This window comes from Rattus norvegicus, chromosome 1 (assembly GCF_036323735.1).
Source record: "Rattus norvegicus strain BN/NHsdMcwi chromosome 1, GRCr8, whole genome shotgun sequence".
Classification (NCBI taxonomy): domain Eukaryota; kingdom Metazoa; phylum Chordata; class Mammalia; order Rodentia; family Muridae; genus Rattus; species Rattus norvegicus.
The window spans coordinates 122,074,308-122,093,341 of NC_086019.1; the positions used below are offsets into that span (position 1 = coordinate 122,074,308).

General features: G+C 36.3%; 1 long non-coding RNA gene across 1 annotated transcript in view; it reads right to left on the reverse strand.

The window, feature by feature from the left end:
• LOC134483425 (uncharacterized) overlaps positions 1-19,034 on the reverse strand; it is a 602,791-nt gene that overhangs the window by 556,886 nt on the left and 26,871 nt on the right. Inside the window, exons 3-4 of the long non-coding RNA XR_010060299.1 lie at positions 12,864-12,934; positions 11,127-11,224 (exon numbers count right to left, since the gene is read on the reverse strand). This is a non-coding gene — a long non-coding RNA (uncharacterized LOC134483425). The remainder of the gene's footprint in view (positions 1-11,126; positions 11,225-12,863; positions 12,935-19,034) is intronic.

Genomic DNA, 19,034 nt, shown 5'->3' on the forward strand with positions numbered 1-19,034 from the left:
ACACTTGTATGGTTATTATAATAATTGTGGTCAGATATAAATATCATAACAAACATATGCTTATAAAATAAATTCAGTATTTCAGTAAAGCAAAAATAGCATTCAGAAATATACATAATTATATAAGGCAATGTAAACATATCTATGAGAAGACAGAAGCAGAAATCTAATGTAGGTAATGTGTTGTCTTCCAATGGCAGCATTCATAGTCACAAGGAAGAATTTCCTCTACAATTTCATTCCCCTTCTTTTTCTTTTCTGTTACCATTATTTTAGGCTTCTTTTAAATATATAGGATAGTTAATATGAATAAAAGTATGAGTTTCTTGAGCATGAAAGATTAAATAATCAGAGTAGCACTATTTAGTGATATGTGCATGAGCTTCTGTTCTTTCTCCAAGATTCTCAAATATTGTTCTAGAAATTTCATCCTAAACTGTAAATTTGAGGTAAAAAAATACTTAACAGATACATGGATGTAGGAATTCATTTGGGACTACATAATATACCATTAGTTGAAATTGAAGATAAATTTGCAAGATTTAGGATTAACATGTCTCTTCAAAGTTTACATTGGTAAATAACACTTTCATAAGATGCCTTCTGAATTTCTCAGACTGCGGCATCCCATATTTAAACTGGCACTGTCTTCCTGCTCCAGCTAGTGAAGACTAGTGCCCCAGAATGCTTGAAGTACTTACAAAATGGCACTTTGTACCTGAAAAGTATTGAATTGTTAACTATATATTTGTATCATAATTTTCTATGAAAATGAGAAATGAGTACAAAACACTGGGTCCAACTGAAGTGGCAAAACTTAAGAAATAATTGTGGCATCAGTGTCAGAGAAATTATAATGTGATAGACTATAGTAAGTCAGGATACAGAGCTGCCTCCTCAGTATTTGTTGAAAATGAAATGGGGAAAGTTTTTTGTTGTAGAAATTATTGAAACCCCAGCCCACGGTTTCTACCCTGCCTTTGGTAATTGAGTGACCCCTTTGAATGAAAACAAATAAGCAAACAACACACTCACAGCCTTTATATTTACAATAAGCTTTAATCAGCTCAAGAGATGGGCAGATATGTAACCCCTATGATATTACAATCTACTTTCCTATTGATAATCCTGAATTTGTACTGTTTTATCTTTGTGGATTTTAGTTCTTACTAGGCAGCCCTGATGACAATGCTATCTTCAGTCTCAACCCATGGCTACTCCTCCCTTTTCGTCTCCTGCACCTTCATTCCTGTTTCATTGCTATAGCTGGATCACTTTCCTCAGGCAAAATTGGAAAGACAAGGAGAAGAATGGGGGTGGGAAGAGCATGTATATTCAGGAACTCCTTTTTATCATAAAGATATGATACTGAACATATACATTGGCATATTTGTGACTTTCCACAATGTTAGAATTTATTGAGTGGTGATAAATTTAAAGTTTGTCATAAGTTTTTTAAGGGATTTTTCCAAGTAGACCCATTTCCTCTATAACAGGTAAATTACATGGACATATAATTTGTCTTAGATTTTATTTATTTTTTTAAGTTTATGTATTATCGTTCATCTATATGTATGTCGGTGAAGCACTTACACACAGATCCAGAAGATATCAGAAGATTCACATATTTTTTAAACAGTCATGTGCGTTCTGGCAGTTAAATGTAGATACATGGGAAGAGCACTCAGTGCTCTTACATGCTGAGTCATCACCCAGGACACAAGACAGGGTTTTGTAATGATGATCATAATTACTTCTATTAAGTTTCTATCTCAGTGTGGTCTGCTTTGATCAATATAAACACTTTAAAACCTCTTCCACCTTCAGAATATATTGGAAAATAAATATCTGTGTCAAGAAGTGGAGGGGTGAGTACAAGAGAGATATACAATATTTATACTTAGACGAGAGAAGCAATTTCATCATCTGATGACACAAATGTATAAAATGGCTACATGGACCATGTTGTAAAAGTCTTAGCTCCAGGTGAAAATTACTGACAGTGTAAAGAAAAACTTTGTACAGACAGAAATGTCAAAATGAATTGCTAACTATTTTCACAGAATAATGTGAGGGAGTTTACATCTATTTTCTTGTCCATAAGCTGTGTTATAATTTATAGAGAATATATATGTAAGTTACAGTACATAAATATAGATACTGAACTATTAGCCCAAGTTATGTAGATTGGGACATTTTCCTTTCCCAGGTTCCATAATCCCATCCCTGTCTGTCCACTAATTGAAATTTAGCATGATAATTTCACATCTCTAGAGCACCAGGTTCATAATTTCTAGTGAAAGGCAATGTTCCATTAAAAATATGACCTCTAATTTCAATTTTTGTTATGTGATATTAAGAATCAGAGAATATTATTCATTACTGGAAAAAGAAGATTTAAGTGGAAAATGAAGCTATTACTTAAAATATAGAGCCTTAAATTATTGGAATAAGAGTGTTGCACACTAGTAAATTGTTTACCAAGCTTATTTAAAGTTCTGGAGTTTGATCCTTACCAGTATAGAAACAGACAGACAAACAAACAAACAAACAAAAAAGAAAAAACAAAACCAGAACCCAAACAAAATTTTGTATCCTGATTATGAAATACTTTCATTCCTTACTGAAATTTCATTCAGGATCATTAACTTTTTTCATGATATCTGCACTTTTTCATATAAAATCATATTTAACAAAATAATTTTTCAGTGAACAAGCACCCACCAACTCCTACACCAGAGTATGTTTCTTATACTTCCCTTTTATCAAGAGGTAAAGTCTCTCTAGTACTTAGTAATTTTCCATCCAAAGTTCCTTCACTATAAATAAAGAAGTGTCTATAAACAAATTCCCAATAACCTATGATGTCTTCAGAAACATCTTTCGGGAGTTTTCACATGAGTACTGTGTAATTTTTTAAAAAAAAACAATATGCAAAAGAGATGCTCAAACTAAATGAGACTACACACGTGTGTGTGTGTGTGTGTGTGTGTGTGTGTGTGTGTGTGTGAAAAATAGCATGATACTTTAAGAAGATTTATGTGCTACTTATGTAGTAACAAATATCTACTATAAAATTCTGTCTCTCACTTTTTTGTCAGAGATGTATTGGTAGAAAAAGTAAAGAATTCTAGAACTAAAAGTAAAAGTTTGTTTCAGAGATAATATTTATTTAAGAAATAATATCTAAATTGATTTTAAAAAAGATCTTTCACTCCAGTTTCCGTTGATAAATATAAGGCAAATCAACACGTTGGATGGCTTTTCAAATCAGAAAATTAATGCTGAAAATTTTGTTTCATTATTTTTAAAAGCCAAACTTTTTGTAGGACAGGCATGTAAAACTATATTTAAAAAATGGAACCCTAATATAAAGAAGTGTATTCTAAAATCTGTATCATTGTAAATTCATTACTTAAAAAAAATTAACTCCCAAAATTGGAAGTGAAGGAACAAATCATCTCTAGGTTTGCAGAGAATGAGGATGATCACCATCTCCAAGAAAGAAAAAGAAAGAAAGAAAGAAAGAAACAAAGAAACAAAGAAACAAAGAAAGAAACAAAGAAAGAAACAAAGAAAGAAACAAAGGAAAAGAAAGAAAGCAAGGTAGAGTTAACAAATGTTTTTCAGCTAGAAAAAAATTGGTTGCCCATGGGAACATTGGGCTATGCTATTCCTTATGTCTTCTCTGCAGCCAAGTCCAGTCTGTGACCCAGGAATGTGATGTACTTTTTGTTGCCAGTATTGGCAAGAGGAGTACAACACTGCAATTGAATTTTAGTGAAGTTGCAGTATACTTTTAACTGTTAAAGATAAAACCTACCATAAAGAACCCTGTCAAAAGTAGTCATGGATGGAAGAATATTGTGATATATGAAATATAACACCATAATTTTCAATGAACCTTATTTGTTTTGACATTTCAATGTAAGTTTGGGGATTTAATAATTTCTGAACAAACACTGCAATGTTGATGCACTTCAATGCTATTTCTTGGAAATTGCAGAAACACTGGGTCAAACAAGAAAAACATTCAAAAGTAAAAGTGACACTCTTCCATCACTGGTGGGAGTGAAAACTTTTATATCATTTTGAAAATCAACTTTGCAGTTTCTCTGAAAACCGGAGATAGTTCTACCTCAAGAATAAGCTCTATACCTAGGCATATACCTAGAAAAGGCTCCAACATTCTACAGAGACACTTGCTCAACTCTGCTCATAGCTGCTTTATTCAGACTAGCCAGAAATGAGAAACAACCTAGATGTCCCTCTGTGGGTTGGTGGGCTGTGAAAGGTAGCCTGGTTCCTGTTCAAGATAGGTCAAATCCCCAGGGACCCTATGGGACAGTGGGAGCATTTCCAGTCGCCCAGGAGATTAGGCCCTTCTCTTGAAGCTACCACCTCAAAAGCACCCCCGTAGAGAAGTTTGAGACAGATCAGTCATTTAGGGCAATGCAGCAAGCTCCTCCTCCACAGATGAAGATGTGACAACAGGTCACATAGGTTCAAGACAGATTAGTCACATAGATGAAGAATCATGCCCCCAAATATGTAGATGTGGTATTCCCAAGCTCTCAGTTCAAACCAATAGGAAGTAACTGCTGTCAGACCCTGACCCATCCTGAAACTGTATTTAAGTATCCTATCCAGAAGGATTAAAGATGTGCAGGAATTACTCCAGTGGAATTACTCCAGTGTCTGAGAGCTTCTGTCATAAGACCTATAAAATTGCCACTTGGGAAAGAAATCTGTTCTCCAGAAATTATGCCAGAAGCACCCTCACATTCCTAGCCAACTATTCACTCTCCTGCTGGATCAGCTGGCCAGAGCAATTGAAGTAGCAGAGGTGGAAATGAAGGTTGAGCAGCACTAGCAGCTGAGGTGACAGAAGCATTTCCCCCTCCCTGCCTGAGTTTTCTCCCCTTCTTCTGAACCCTCACACATAGCTGGACCAGAGATCTCCATGGAAACCCTCCATAATGAAGGCCAATATCCCTCAACTAAAGAATGGATAAAGAAAATGTGTAACATATACACAATGGAATATTATTCATCTATTAAAACAAAGACATCATGAATCTTGCAGTCAAATGGATTAAATTTGAAAATAGCATCCTGAGTGAGGTAATCCAGTCCCAAAAGGACATAAATGATATATGTTAACTTATAAGTGGATATTAGCCTTTAAATAAGGAAATACAAAAATAGAAATGTTATACTGCATACACCCATAGAAGCTAAACAAGAAGGAAAGACCAAATAAAGAAGCTTAAATCTCACTTAGAAGAGGGGATAAAATAAACAGAAAAGGTAGATTGGGGCGGGCCGTAAGAAGCAGGGGGAGTGAGGAGGAAAAAGAGGGTTCAGGATCAGGTGTTGGAAAGGTCAGGAGAGATGCCTAGATGACCATGAAAATGAACAGAAATCTGCAACTGACAGGTTTTAGGAGGTAGACATTGGAAGAATGAGGTGCCCAAGAATCAAAGGGTATGACCTTAGCTGTGACTCACAATGCTGAAGAAACCAGGGAATGACCTCAGTGGACCAATAGAGACAGCAACCCATACACAAATATTTAAACCCCAAATTTATCTGATCTGCAATAAATGTAGGCATGGGGAATGAAGCAAAGACTTAAAGAATGGCCAATCAATAGGGACAACTTGTGACCGATCCCATGGGCAAGCACCAAATCACTGACACTATTAATAATACTCTTCTCTGCTTGCAGACAGGAGCATATCTTGTAAGAGCCTCCACCAAGCAACTGTCAAACAAAAACATTAACCCATAGCCAAAGAGTAGATGGAGCTTGGGGACTCTTATGGAAGAATGGTAGGAATGATTTCAAACCCTGAAGGGGATAAGAATTCAGAAGGAGGGGTTGGGGATTTAGCTCAGTGGTAGAGCGCTTGCCTAGGAAGCGCAAGGCCCTGGGTTCGGTCCCCAGCTCTGAAAAAAAGAACCAAAAAAAAAAAAAAGAATTCAGAAGGAATAAAAAGACTATTAACTAACTTGGATCCTTGTGGCTCTTATAGTCTGAATCATGAACCAAAGAACGTATAACAAGTCAACCTGGCCTCATCACACATATTCAGCAGATGTGCAGCTTGGTCTTCCTGTGGGTCTCAAACAACTGAATCATGTGCTAGATCCAAAGCTTTTTCCTGTATATAGGATGGGTTCTTCTAGTTGGGCTGCCTTTTCTGTCCTCAGTGGGAGACATAGCAACTCACCTTTCAGAGACATGAAGTGCCAGTGTGGCAGGATACCTAGGCAGCCCCCACCTGCTCAGAAGAGGAGAGGGAGAATGGAGGAAGGGTTGTTGAAAGGGTGGTGACTCATGAAGGGAACAGAAAGCAGAATGTAAAGAGAAGACTTAACATATAAAATTAAATTTTAAAAAGTGATAAATGATTTAAACATATATCTATTGTGGCTGGAATAAATATATACGTCAGAAAAGTATAACATCATGTATTTAATGGGAAGGAAGTGCTTAAAAACAATGGTAAAAATATTAAGGGTAACTAATGACAGACTAAGTGTTTTAGATTTTACTTCTGGGAACAGAAACCATGACCAAGGCAACTCTTACAAAGATAACATTGTATTGGGGCTGGTTTACAGGTTCAGAGATTCAGTTAATAATCATCAAGGTAGGAGCATGTTAGTGTCCAGGCAGACATGGCGCTGCAAGAGATGAGAGTTCTACCTCTATTCTGATGGCAGCCAGCAGAAGAGTATATTCCAGATAGCTAAGACGAGGGTATTAAAAGTCCATGCTCACAGTGACCCACCTACTCCAACAAAGCTATACCTCCTAATAGTGCCACACCCTGGGCCAAGCATATACAAACCGTCACACTGAAATAAATGGTGATGGTAGTGGAAGCTGAGATTTGAGGAGTGAACATGACATAGGATAAACATTCATAAAGTCATTTTGAAAAAGCCATATGGAAGCAAACTGCTATAAGAGAAGCTTCACTGCACAAATATACATATAAACATTTTTCAAATAGGATTATCTAGTAATAAGACAATGATTTCTCCACTGGACACTGTAGCCTAACACATACATAGTCCAGTGCCAGTATTGGGTTGTCTACTTTGGATTTACTTTCCAGAGACTTTCCAGACAGTCTAGCCCATTAGAATCCTTCTTAGTTATTATGCAGAATTTGAAAGTAAGATCCTATTGCTGAAATTAACACACGGTTAAGTCAAAGGACAGATATAAATTAGTCTAGCATTGACTTACATGCTTGATACTACTGTGTATCTTAGTGGATAATAATGGCTTTTGCAATACCAGAATATATGAAGCATGCTACTGCAGGAGAAATGTAACACCGCTTTTTTCAAGCTTGGATATACATCCTGCCAATGAATTCCAACTGATACAATGATGAACTGCCTATCATGTGAATAACCAACATTATTAGTTGAATTTGTGCCCCAAAATGAAATCTATACTTGGCACTATTTTCAGGAATAGGATGTTGCACCTAAAAAGGGACTTAGTACTACTTGCACACCTACCATTATTATGGTGCTAAATCATCTTAATTTCAATCAACTTATAACTAATAACCATGTTTATATAAATTAGTGTACCCATGAAAAATATTCAGAGAATAGAAAATCACACATACACATAACTAAAATGAGTAGGCCTAGTTTATTGTTAAAATGGGAAGGCAATGATATTTGTTTGTTATATAAGTTAATATATGTAATCTTTAGATTTAGCACACATAGTATTTTCTATGATAAACTATGAGGTATAATAATAATAATAATAATAATATACACAAATATTTGATAGATTCCATAAACCTATTGGATGGTTCATTCCATTGATTCATGTTCAGTAAATAATTAAAACAGCGCATACATAAGAAAGTACCATCATGGTAAACATTAATGCTTTTGTGAGCTTACATGGGAGAAGGATAAGAGTAAAGGCAATGTGAGTAAAGCATCATGATTCCAAATTTCTAGCACCAATATATTATGCAAATTTTATGATATTTCCCTTGACCATTTGTGGGATTACTGTAAAAAAGAGAGGTCACATTGTTGAAATGCATAAAATAATATAGAAAACAAGTAATACTATAATTAATCAATTTGTTGTACAGTAGTTTCTTTATGTGGCATTAAACAGTCTCTTAATCCTCTGACAGTGCTCTGCAATAGTAAATATCAGTAGAATCAAAATTATTAAAAAAAACTAAAAGAGGACAATTATGATCTTAGGTGTTATATAAATTTCAGTTTAATCCATTCTTACTAGAGAGAAGTCTTAGGAACTAAATGCTGAAATTTGAATTTTTTAAACAATATTTTAATGGATTGTCATCCATTTGTGGTATATGACTGATTTTGACAGCAGGTTTATAGTATGGAGTATAATATCTCTAAGGAAAATAAAACTGTGAGAGAACTAAGGTTAAAAATGTAAGAAGACTACTTAGAAAAGAAATTCTGTAGCTAAAAAAAACCCTAAATTTCAGACAATGTCTATGAGCTTGTGAGATTCAAAAAAACCTTATGACTATATTTGCAATTCTTATTTCACCCTTGTGTGTTTTCTAAAATATTAAAAATTATTATTTTATACTTGACTATTGAGACCCCTGTGAATATTTGACCTTGAAAGCTCTATAAGTCTGTCAAATATATATTCTAGAATTCTTAGTGAAACTTTGTGACTGAAAAGGATGTTTGGTTAGAACTCCAGGGATGGGAAGAATATGGAAGACTTCCAATCCCAATCGTATTTGTAATAAGGCATGGACAATATTTATTTCATTAAATACCTTCTATGATGTCACAACCAAAATATTCTAGAGGTGTTCTGAAACAAGAATTTCTTATTTAAGTTCAATGAAAGAAGTTTGACAGTGGTACGTGGTGATTTGCCAGTCAATGTGAAACCTATGGTTTACCAATGTCAATGTGTATGTATATATATATATATATATATATATATATATATATATATATATATATATATATATATATATATATATAATCTGGTTCCATTTCTTTGGGGAGCAGTTACTGTTTTCCTCTCAAAAAAATAATCTTTGAGTAGTAAGAATGAATAGAGAATCATTATAAAAATACAAAGAAACTGACCAAAAGTTTAGTCAATTAAACAAAAAAATTACACAATCTGAAGCTAACATAAAAGTAGTGAAAATCATTAATAATAAACTGCAAGAATTCAGAATTGGTTTAAGGTTAATATATAATTTTGTAAGAGAGGATATAGATACTTTAGATACAGGATTATTTCTATTCTAGAAAAATGATAGTCTATCAAAGTTTAATAGAAATTTGCAGAGCAAAAATATTTAACATGGAAAGACAAGCTAGACAGATCATTTTTAATAGTGAGTTAGAGGTTAAAGCCTTGTTAGTGTAATCATTCTAGAAGGTGGCTTCAGTTGTTGTTTTAACAAGGAACTTATTTGGTCAGTATTCAGGTAAGAAAAACATCTTGGGAGAAATATACTATCCTCATGGGAAATTCTGAGGCATACATGCATTTAGAGGCAAACACGATTCACCTTTCGGGCTGAATGTCCTCATATTATTTGATGCATCTCCACATAGTACAGAGTGAGCTTTTTGGATTTTCTGAAAGCAAGTACAGTGTTTGGCAGTGATGTGAGAGTAATAATGGATATAACTGTGGGAAAAATCTGCATCCAAGGCTGTCAAGACCACTGCTTCCTCCTTGGAGTCTGACAAAAATAACGCGGTCATTCTCACATTTAAAAAAGTGTTTTTCTAAAAGTGATTCTTCATTATTTTTTTAATTAATGATTTTATTTGTTTTCACTTCAAATGATATCCACTTTAACTTTTATCCCTCCACAGTGCCCTATCACTTCCTCCCTCACCCCATCCCCTTGCCTCTATAATTGTGCTTCTTCAACCTTTCATCTACTCCTGACTCACTACTCATGCTATGGTGGCCATCAAGCCTTCACAGTACCAAGGGCCTTCCCTCCCATTGATATCAGTTAAAGTCATCCTCTGCTACACATGTACCTAGAGCCCTGGATAACTCCAGGTATACTCTTTGTCTGGTGGTTTAGTCTCTGATAGCTCTGGGTGGTCTGTTTAGTTGATACTGTTCTTTCTATGGGGTTGCAATCCCCTTTAACTCCTTCAGTCCTTTCCCTAGCTCTTCCATTGTGGTCTCCAAGGCTCAGTATGATTGGCTGTATCTGCATCTATTCTGGCTAGGTACTGGTAGAACTGCTCAGGGAACAGCCATACCATGTTCCTGTCAGCAAGTGCTTCTTTGCATTAGCAGTAATGTTGAGGTTTCTTATCTGTAGATGGAATGGATTCCTAGATAGGGTGGTCTTTCAATGGCCTTTCCTTCAGTTTCTGTTCCATTTTTTCCCTGTTTTTCCTTTTGGCAGGCACATTTCTGGATTAAAAATTTTGAGATGAGTGGTTGGCCCCATCCCTCAAGGAGAGGTTATATCTATATACTTGAAGAGTTCTATATAGGTTCTATCTCCACTTTGTTGGTTATTTCTGCTAAAGTCACCCCTGTTGTCATCCTGAGTGAGGTACTTAGAAACCTAAAGAAAAATTTAGTATGTGACCACATAAAATTGCTTGTTAGGCATACTTTACAAATGCATGTATGAATCCTTAAATCCTCAGAGGTAAGATATAGTGAGGAACTAGAAAGGATGGAAGGTTTTCCTAAATAAGTAAAAATATAACTAAATCTGGAGACATTTGCTGTTACCTGACAGTGGAATGGGAATATTAAATGGAGGAAAGTGTGGTAAGGGACACCAGAATGTGTGGACCATCTGAAGAATGTTATAGAAAAGTACTAAAGTAGAGGCTCCTTAATAATATGTTAATGGAATATTCTTAAAATACATCACAAAATAATGGGGAGAGTACAACCTAACTGCCATCTCTCACTACCAAAACCCCCTCCAATGCTATGTTTGGGTTACATCTAATTGAGATTTTATGACTGAGCCCAAACTCTCAAAGCAGTTATGTTACTGCCCATATTATTTGATGCTTTACATAAACTGATGGCGAAGTCATATTGATGAGACAATACTTACTTATCTCATTGAGCATGAAGAAGGTAAGCTGGTGACTGACTGGAGAAATCACCCCTTTCTAGATAGTGTTCATTGATCGGAAAGTTTATTCATACTTCCTGAAGATAAAAGAAAAAGGTGAACATAGCTTAAATCCTTCAATTACAATGATGGGTTGTCTACAGTATACATGGGTGCAATAGTGGTACAAATGTGGTGAGAGTAACAATTATTTGATTGGATTCAATAACAAGTCCTTGAGGCACATTCCTGTCATTGATCATGTGCCCAAGAAAAGGAAACTAAGTAGACTATGGACCAAGGGACATACCAAACACCATTTTTTTCCTGCAAAAGAAATGTAGCAATTTAATGAATCCTAATGGCATTCTGTTATTTCCTTTAATGTATATTTCTCAGTCATGATCAGAGAAGCGACTATTTGTTATAGATGAGAACAAAAGCAGAATCACATACCTGAACAATGTGTAGAGAATAAGAGAAATTTGATAACTCAGTCATAAATGAAAATTCTCTATCAATGTGCTCCCTTCACCTCTCATGAATCTTGGTGTTGGGAGAAATCTAAGAGCCAGTGGGGATGGTAAGAATGTAACCAAGGAACCAATGTCTTCCAGATATAACAGACCTGACTAACACACATATGAAATTTAATAGATCATGACATCATGCATATGGTTTGCATAGAGTATAGTGAATTGGCTCCCACTACTGAGACCAAAAACTAAACATGATCTCCCATCTCTAACCAAGAAGCTATGTCCAATATACAAGTGTTCCTATAGGAGAAATTACTTTAATACGATAGAGTCTTACTGGTTATAGAAACAAAATTCATGGAAAATTTTATTCAAAGCAGTAGAGAGTCAAATCATATGAACTCAATCATATTCTGAAAATAATTTTTTGATTCATAGTGCTTTGTCTCTCAACATACAACTAGATATAGTTGAACAGAAGTGAAAGTGGGAAAGAGTCTAAGTTTGCCCCAGCAGATTTCATGGTAAGACCATGTTGTATACATACACACCATAAACTTTGTGTGCTGGACATAGAGAACTCAACCTTGAGCTATCCAGAAAAGTTTCCCTATTGGTTATATTTCATAGTGCTAGAAAATGCTAGACATACTACATAAAGAAAAAATGTTTTTCTCATCCAATAATAAGCCTTATATGCTACAATAATGGCCTGGTAACATGCACTAATATTGCAATTGTGCAATGAATATTTTGTGCTTTATCAACCACATTATTAATTAGAATGGATGCCAGTTCCACAGGAGAAAATTTGGGAATGGTACTACAAACATGGTCAACAACCTTGTCTAGGGAATTAAAAGATCCTAGCAGAGAACACACTAACGTTGATTTTCTAAGTGTCCATTTTGTCAAATTCACTTCTAAATATTTCTGTTACATTCTTATTATGAGTTGCTGATTATTTCAGTAGATAACAATCTTATAAGAAACTAATGGCATTGTTTGCACAAAGATAAATAAGTACATAAAAGATTGTGAATAAGAAACAGTCAGTACTCAGATATAGTTCAGAATTATAAAACTCCCCCATACTGGGTAAAAGCTGGAGGACAGGGAGACATGCTATAAATGTCTCTATAAATGACCTTGCTGTTGTAAACATGGCCTCCTACAGTTAGGTTTACATGTCTGCCCTTCACAAGATTGAGCACAAATTCAAGAAAGTAAAAAGGGCTTCTCAATATTCCAACCCTACCTGCACACATTCTTACTGACATAGAGGTCTACTAGTGTAGCAAGTGTCCTTTTTCCTTTGAAATGTGGCCACTGGAAAGGATAAACAGAACATGTTTCAGAAAAATAAAACCACATACAGCAATATCAGAGCCAGCATCATGCTAAGTGGAGAGAAACACAAAACATTTTCATTAAAATCAGGAAAAAGACAAGGAAGTTTATTCTTCCTGTCTTTTTCAGCACAGTATTAAAGAGATCCCTTTGAATATGATATGCTTTCAAACATAAAAGTTTCTAAATGTGGGCGCAGAAACCTGATAATGCTCATACGTACTTTAAGCAAAGTAGCAGTATAAACAAATAATAAAATATTATGTCATAGAATAACAAATATTTTGAGGAACAATCCATGAAACAATGTCTTTTACAAAATAAACATAAACACTATATATAAAACACTTATATATAATATGTATAACAACATATTATATAAAATATAACATATGTATATATTTGATCACCATTAATATCCTCACACAAATTAAAAATAGTGATGAAAAATTATATGGAGAAAAAAAGACTTGCTGTAGAATAAACTTGAATAATAAGCAAAGTTCAGGAGATATTGGCATGCCAGATAATTCCCATTATACTATATATTGCTGAAGTAACAAAAACTGTATTGAATGGTGCTACTCTGTTATATTTGTATTAATTAATACGACTTTAGAAGCAACAGCCTTAGCAAACCCTCAGACTGTTGTTGTCTTAGATCAACAGAGGCTTGCATTTTAGAAATACTTTAAGAATCTTACTGAAAGAGTTGAAGGGGGCTTGCAACCCGAGAAGAACAACAATACTAACCAAACCAGAGCTTCCAGGGACTAAAACCACTACCCAAAGACTATACATGGACGGACCCAGGGCTCCAGCTACATCTGCAGCAGAAAATAGCCTTGTTGGAGCACTAGTGGAAAGGGAAGCCCTTGGTTCTGCGTAGGTTGGACCCCCAGTGCAGGGGACTGTAGGGGGTCAATAAGGGGGTGGGTGGGGAGAATATTTATGGGGGTGGGGGAGGGGAATGGGACTTATGTACAGGAAACGATAAAAGGAATAACATTTGAAATGTAAATAAATATATCCAATAAAAAAAGAATCTTAAACCCAAACAATGTTTTGAAATAAAAACCAAAATACAATGAGTAAAAGAAAAGGACATGCCTCTGTGGACCGCTGTGTCTCGAAGCCTGTTATTAGTCTACACTGTTTCCTTGGGACATATAGCGTTCAGCTTAGTTTTTTCATGTCATTCTTGAGTGTGTTAAAAAGTGGGTCTCTGCACGTGCTCCACTATGTTCATCGCAGCCTTATTTATAATAGCCAGAAGCTGGAAAGAACCCAGATGCCCTTCAACAGAGGAATGGATACAGAAAATGTGGTACATCTACACAATGGAATATTACTCAGCTATCAAAAACAACGAGTTTATGAAATTCGTAGGCAAATGGTTGGAACTGGAAAATATCATCCTGAGTGAGCTAACCCAATCACAGAAAGACATACATGGTATGCACTCATTGATAAGTGGCTATTAGCCCAAATGCTTGAATTACCCTAGATCCCTAGAACAAACGAAACTCAAGACGGATGATCAAAATGTGAATGTTTCACTCTTTCTTTAAATGAGGAAAAAGAATACCCTTGGCAGGGAAGGGAGAGGCAAAGATTAAAACAGAGACTGAAGGAACACCCATTCAGAGCCTGCCCCACATGTGGCCCATACATATACAGCCACCCAATTAGACAAGATGGATGAAGCAAAGAAGTGCAGACCGACAGGAGCGGGATGTAGATCGCTCCTGAGAGACACAGCCAGAATACAGCAAATACAGAGGCGAATGCCAGCAGCAAACCACTGAACTGAGAATAGGTCCCCTTTTGAAGGAATCAGAGAAAGAACTGGAAGAGATTGAAGGGGCTGGAGACCCCAAAAGTACAACAATGCCAAGCAACCAGAGCTTCCAGGGACTAAGCCACTACTTAAAGACTATACATGGACTGACCCTGGACTCTGACCCCATAGGTAGCAATGAATATCCTAGTAAGAGCACCAGTGGAAGGGGAAGCCCTGGGTCCTGCTAAGACTGAATGCCCAGTGAACTAGTCTATGGGGGGAGGGCGGCAATGGGGGGAGGGTTGGGAGGGGAACACCCATAAGGAGGGGAGGGGGGAGGGGGATGTTTGCCCGGAAACCGGGAAAGGGAATAACACTCGAAATGTATATAAGAAATACTCAAGTTAATAAAAAAAAAAAAGTGGGTCTCTGATTCTTGTGCCTGCTCTTTTTCCTTCTGTTGGATTGCCCTCAATATTATGTTCTTTGTTTATCTTGTTATATTTTATTTTATTAATGTTTGGCTGTTTTCTTTTTGGTGTTCTTTTCCTAGTGAGAGATAGAAAGGGAACAGATCTGGAAGGAAAGAGAGGTGGGGCAGAATGTGGAAGAGTAAAATAAGGAAAACTGTGATCATGATAAAAAATTAAAAAAAATACTAAGAATGGAAATTAAAAACTGGGAAAAATCAATTTTCTTTTTTCTTTTTTTTATTTTAACTTGAGTATTTCTTATTTATATTTCGAGTGTTATTCCCTTTCCCGGTTTACGGGCCAACAGCCCCCAATCCCTCCCCCTCCCCTTCTTTATGGGTTTTCCCCTCCCCACCCTCCCCCCATTGCCGCCCTCCCCCCAACAATCACGTTCAGTCTTAGCAGGACCCAGGGCTTCCCCTTCCACTGGTGCTCTTACTAGGATATTCATTGCTACCTATGGGGTCAGAGTTCAGGGTCAGTCCATGTATAGTCTTTAGGTAGTGGCTTAGTCCCTGGAAGCTCTGGTTGCTTGGCATTGTTGTTCATATGGGGTCTCGAGTCCCTTCAAGCTCTTCCAGTTCTTTCTCTGATTCCTTCAACGGGGGTCCTGTTCTTAGTTCAGTGGTTTGCTGCTGCCATTCGCCTCTGTATTTGTTGTATTCTTGCTGTGTCTCTCAGGAGAGATCTACATGCGGTTCCTGTCTGCCTGCTCTTCTTTGCTTCATCCATCTTGTCTAATTGGGTGACTGTATATGTATGGGCCACATGTGGAGCCGGCTCTTAATGGGTGTTCCTTCTGTCTCTGTTTTAATCTTTCCCTCTATATTCCCTGCCAATGGTATTCTTGTTCCCCTTTTAAAGAAGGAGTGAAGCATTCACATTTTGATCATCCGTCTTGAGATTCATGTGTTCTAGGCATCTAGGGTAATTCAAGCATTTGGGCTAATAGCCACTTATCAATGAGTGCATACCATGTGTGTTTTTCTGTGATAGGGTTACCTCACTCAGGATGATATTTTCCAGTTCCAACCATTTGCCCACGAATTTCATAAAGGCGTTGTTTTTGATAGCTGAGTAATATTCCATTGTGTAGATGTACCACATTTTCTGTATCCATTCCTCTGTTGAAGGGCATCTGGGTTCTTTCCAGCTTCTGGCTATTAAAAATAAGGCTGCTATGAACATAGTGGAGCACGTGTCTTTTTTATATGTTGGGGCATCTTTTGGGTATATGCCCAAGAGGGGTATAGCTGGATCCTCATGTAGTTATGTCCAATTTTCTGAGGAACCTCCAGACTGATTTCCAGAATGGTTGTACCAGTCTGCAATCCCATCAACAATGGAGGAGTGTTCCTCTTTCTCCACATCCTCGCCAACATTTGCTGTCACCTGAGTTTTTGATCTTAGCCATTCTCACTGGTGTGAGGTGAAATCTCAGGGTTGTTTTGATTTGCATTTCCCTTATGACTAAAGATGTTGAACATTTCTTTAGGTGTTTCTCAGCCATTGGGCATTCCTCAGCTGTGAATTCCTTGTTTAGCTCTGAACCCCATTTTTAATAGGGTTAATCAAAACTCATTCTTACTTGATGCCCCTAACTATTCAGAAACTGAGAGGTGCAAACCACGTGATATATATACTGTGTGCTTTCCCTCTGATTATAATCTGTATGTTTACTCTCAAGTATTTTTATCCCTTCATACTTTTCAGTCTATGGCAGATATCAAGATACCACTTTAACTTCATTATGAAGGTTATTTTTATGCAATATCCATATAACAATTTGAATGTTCTTTTTATTTTCCTGACTACCATTACTCCCACACACCAACAATCCACAATACTGTCAGCTCTTTGAAATGCTAATATTCACCCTATAAGAGAACTGAGCTGAAGTGACAGGGCAGATTGACAGCTCTAGGGGAGGTGCACTGCAGCAAACACAACACAGGACAGGACAAACGAAGTCAGGTCCTGATCTGATAGTTTTCTGATCTGACAGTTCAGAGTCAAAGGTTTGAGATCTATAGAATATTCTTCTATCCCAACAAATTTGCAATATTCAGTGTGAAAAAATTCTATCTACCTATGAAACAAATTATGGGGCTACTTGCATCTTTGGCTGCCTCTTTGAGGTGGACCTGATGCACTGAGTTAACTAATCACACTCCCAAACCCCAGTCTGTGCTTGTCAGCTAGCACAATCCTACAGTCAGGTGTATGTGCATGGTTGCAAGGCTGCAGAAGTTCAAAATCTTTTCTAAAGCTAATGACACAAGTTAGGCAGATGTGAACTTGAAGCTGTCCTATTGCTAATATGAAAGAGGAGGTTCTTCATAAACCCCTGTATAATATGGTCAAGGACAAATTCAAGTTGCTTTCTGGGCAATGGTGACTACAGGATATTGAAATATACGCATCTTTATATGGGTATACAAAGGAAAGAAAGAGTGCTTAGGAAAAATGTAACAAAACTATAGAATGTAAAAAAGCACTACACACTTGTAATATTAGGAGAAATCACTAAGGAATAAACGATGGTACTTTAACAACATTCTGCATTACTCAGGTTTTACTTGATTAGGTGGATTTTTAAAGGATCTGATGTGTTCATGTAAATGAAGCTCTTACCATTAACATAACGTTTGCTGTTTACTAAAAGCATTGGTTTGTCATTCAATGATGATTTTTTCTTCTGTTTTAAAAACTGTTGCTATGAGATACTTACTTGTTTGTATTTTAGATAGGGTCTTACTCGTTAGATTTTGCTGGACTGGAAACTCACTTGTAGACCCGGCTGGCTTTTAACTGAGAGATTTATTTACTTCTTATTTTAAGTGCTACATGTAAATTCACATGCCACCACAGTTAGTTACATTTTATTAATGTTATTTGTATATATATATATATATATATGTATATGTATATCACTGAGACTCTGTCTCTCTGTTTTCTAAGCCCCAACTTCTTGTGTCTGTGCTCTCTCTCTCTCTCTCTCTCTCTCTCTCTCTCTCTCTCTCTCTCTCTCTTTCTTTCTCTCTCTCTCTCTGTGCATATATGTAGAGGTATGTAGGTTCCAAAGGCTGTATTTTCACAATATCTGCAGTTACATGTAGTTTTGAGATTCCTGACATGAGTTCTGAGAAATAATTTTGCAGAGCAGTATTAGTTTTTACAAGTAGAAGCATCACTCAGTATCACTATGCAACTTTAAGCCTTGGTGATTTTGATGCCTCATGAATATGAAAATGAAGTACAAACAAAAGTGTAGAAAGGCTTCTATTTTAAATATTTGTACACTCAATTATTTTTCAATGCATGTAAATATGATATTAACTTAGTAATATCCTTTACTGAAAGACAAAGTCTACATGAAAAAGGCACATGCATAAAGAATTACTAAATGTGGTTTGAGTTTGGACAATCTCCACTGTGTACCATAAAATCAAGCAAGGAAAACATTCACGAAACTAAAACAGTGACTTGAATGCATATGGGAATACTCAGCTTCCTATCCCATAGCAGTACTTTCAGAAACCATCCCTGTGCGCCTAAATTTGCTTTAATACAGGACTGAGCAGATAATTGTGGCAATGTTTGAATTCATATCATACTGAAAAAAAAGATGACAACCATTACACAAGCTGTGCTACTGCCAATCAGTCCCTCTGAACCTTTTGCCAATGCTGCAGATATTTAAAGCTTCCTGAAAAGATATTTCTGCAATCTTGATTTTAAAGATACCTCTCAAATATTGATTACTATTAGAAAAAAAGCCTCTGTAATTACAATGCTGCAGTTTTGTATTCATCAAAATTGT